A 3,081-nucleotide genomic window follows, 5' to 3' on the forward strand; every position below is an offset into this window, starting at 1 on the left:
CAGGAATGTGTTTCACAGTGGCATTTCTCGTCAGAGGTGCTGTGGTGACCTTCAGCCTTAAGTTAAAGTAGTGCATGTACCAGCAAAGAATCAAACCTGTGCTTGTGCTGATGTAAAGAAAAGCCTGAAGTACCTCAGTATTGTTCCATGTGATGTACCGGGAGGGTCAGCCCAGGCTTTCCTCAGCTCTGTTCTCAGGTCTAACAATATAGCCATCATATTGCTAGGTAAAGAAGTGGCTGCAGTTCCCTGCTAATCCCCAGTTTTGTCGAATCTTAATTGCAGAGTCCTCTCACAGAATTTTAAAATTCTTTGTGTTAAAATGTCATGAATATTAAAATAGTTGCATAAAATTAAGTTAGCTTAAGCTACTTCATTTACTTTCAGTGCAGACACCTATGACGATGTACTACTTATGTCTGCAGTTGTCTCCATCTGTGCAGAGCCTGACGATGCAGGAAAAGGTCTGTTCAGTTTTTCCAGGTGAATTCCATTCTGTACATTCTTTTCAATAGCCTTTCAATTCTTTTCAGTTTCAAGTACTTTTTAATTACTTCTTCCTGTAGAAGCAATGGGAAAGGCTGGGAATGTCGCAGATGGAGTGCGACTGCACTTCACTCGTACGAGAGAAGCAACAATACACTTTATTGATAGAAAACAGTGAGTTAAAGTGTGAGTTAACAAAGTTCAATAGTAAATGTGACAGTGATTTAACAAGATTCAATGGCAAGGTACACTTGATTATTCACTGCATAGAGGACAGGATCAGACAACACTGTCGGGGAGACCCTCCCGTTGAGCCATGCGGTTCAGAAAGGACCCCCCTGCTTTCTAGGCTCCTCCTCAGAGAGGAGTCTAGGTGCGGCTGGATCCAAACCTAGTCCCAGACTTGGCCAACGGTTCATGTCTAAAGGATTATATATGCACAATCAAGCCTTTATATCACTTAGCCAAGATTTCAAAGTTTAGCATGCTGTTAGTCACTTACCGAGGATCTGTTGCAGCAAGGAATCTCTCAACCTGGAGGAGTAACCTTGAGAGGCATCCCTACTCCAGGGGAGGTCCCGGCGTGCAGCCCGCTGCCCTGCAGGAGAGCTCAAGGGGCCCTGGGCTGTCTGCTATTTATGGAGTAAGATGATTGACTTATAGTCATATTTGCACACCCATAACTGCGGTTAGGTGGGCGTATTTCTGACAATAACCAAGGGCTATTGTGCTGTTATCTGGCTCCTGAATCCGCTTTGTTAACGGACGCAGCTATCACTGTCAGCATCCATTAATGACCACCCCTGGTAGTTATCACTTGAGGAGAGTTACAGGAGATAAAGATCAGGTTGGGCGGGGGGACCACATCATCATGGGCAATAAGGAAAAATTACCAGGGTTTTTGGAAGACTGAAAGTTGTTCGGTATGGGTTTTGACTGCCTAATCACCTTTATCAGTGCATCAGAGCTATCAGTTGTCCATTCCAGATCTGTTCCCTTACTGTATTGTGGTTGTCTCATTTTTTGGCATTTTAGCCGTGTCGGAAGCAGTCAACCATGATATGTATCATAACTTTTTGTCAAGTCAGAATTCTCTGTCACAATTATTGGTATAGACAATTAGGAATTCATTTCAGGATAAATCTTTACACGGCTTAGTGGCAACAGTCATGCTTTTGTTCTATTCAGAATTAAAACAGTTAAAAAGAAACCTATTGCTGTGATTTCTGCCCCCCCCTGCCCTTCCTCTACTTCTGTTGTTACAGGCAGGAACAAATAGCTCCACAACTGCAGAGCAACAGCCTAGTCGGAAGCAAGACGAGGAACAAACGGTGGAGCACATCCAAACCCAGTGTCAACCACAGGGGGAAACACAGGCGAGAAACAAAAACACGACTGCCACCTGGTCTGCAAGTTCAGTTCACTCCTGCAGTTGCAGGCAGAGCAGTATGTTCCTCCCGGCTAAATGAAGCTGTAAGCCCGGACTCCTGTGCACTTACGGCATCTGTTTTGACTTCACTGAGGCTGTGCGTTGGGACTCTCAGCAGATTGGAGAATCGGGACGTTGAGTAACAGGAGCATTTCGTTTTATCTGCGCGGAGGTGAATGGACTTAAACGTTACCAAAAATACAGTCGTCTTGTTCGAGGATGTGAGAATAGTGTTCAGAGAAGAATTATAGACGAGCTCCTTCTTAAAGATACAGAATTTTGGGCTTCATCCCAGAGTGGATTTTATGATGCTGAAAGAGGAATTTCACATAGAGAGAGGAACAAATGTTGTTTTACGGTACTAATAGAGGTGTACTCGTTCAACGTATTTGTCTCCCTCATTGGAAGAATTTCTTAAGACTTCACACCCTCTTTTGCGATCGCTTTAGAACGCTTGTAGATGTTAAAAATACATTTTATGACACTTTCAGGCTTCAGGACGTATGCTTTCTCCAGCCTCAGCTGCATTCCAGCAGGTGTCCGCGGTACCCGCCGTTCCAGCACAGCTGGAGCCCACAGCCCCCCGCCAGCTTTTTCAAGCAGAAGCATTTGACGGCATCGGTTGTAACAGTCGTCACCCTGATGACAACCGTGCAGATGCTTTGGATGACTCCGCTTACACCAAGTAACCTTCTACTTCTCATTTTCAGTTCGCATTTTGCTATTGAAAATAAATCCTCACATCTTTGTTGAATGGCATTGCTCACTTTAAAATTTACTGACAATAAGTGAAAATGATGGGAGGATAGGCTTTCAGTAAGTCCTTTACTCTTTCGAAAATAGTATAGCCCCAGGTGCCGTATTATTTAAGTGCAATTAATTTTAATTACATAGAATTCTGAACACTGTCATCTTTGAATGCTGTCACTTATTTTCAGTATTATCTTAGACAGTTTTCTCTCTATACTTTCAGCTAGTAACCAATATTCATCTAAAACCTCATTTTAGATTTAGTCGCACGAAGTTCCAGGAACCAACTCCTGATCATCAGCCACAGTGGCGAAACCAATACGGAAGCTACCCTGGCGGCGGCGGCCCGCGGGGGTCCCTCAGCCCCTGGGCAGCCAGGGTCACGGCCAGCCCCGCTTGCCCCTGGGCAGCCGGGG

Source organism: Pygoscelis adeliae, unplaced genomic scaffold (assembly GCF_000699105.1).
Source record: "Pygoscelis adeliae isolate BGI_AS28 unplaced genomic scaffold, ASM69910v1 Scaffold410, whole genome shotgun sequence".
Classification (NCBI taxonomy): Eukaryota; Metazoa; Chordata; class Aves; order Sphenisciformes; family Spheniscidae; genus Pygoscelis; species Pygoscelis adeliae.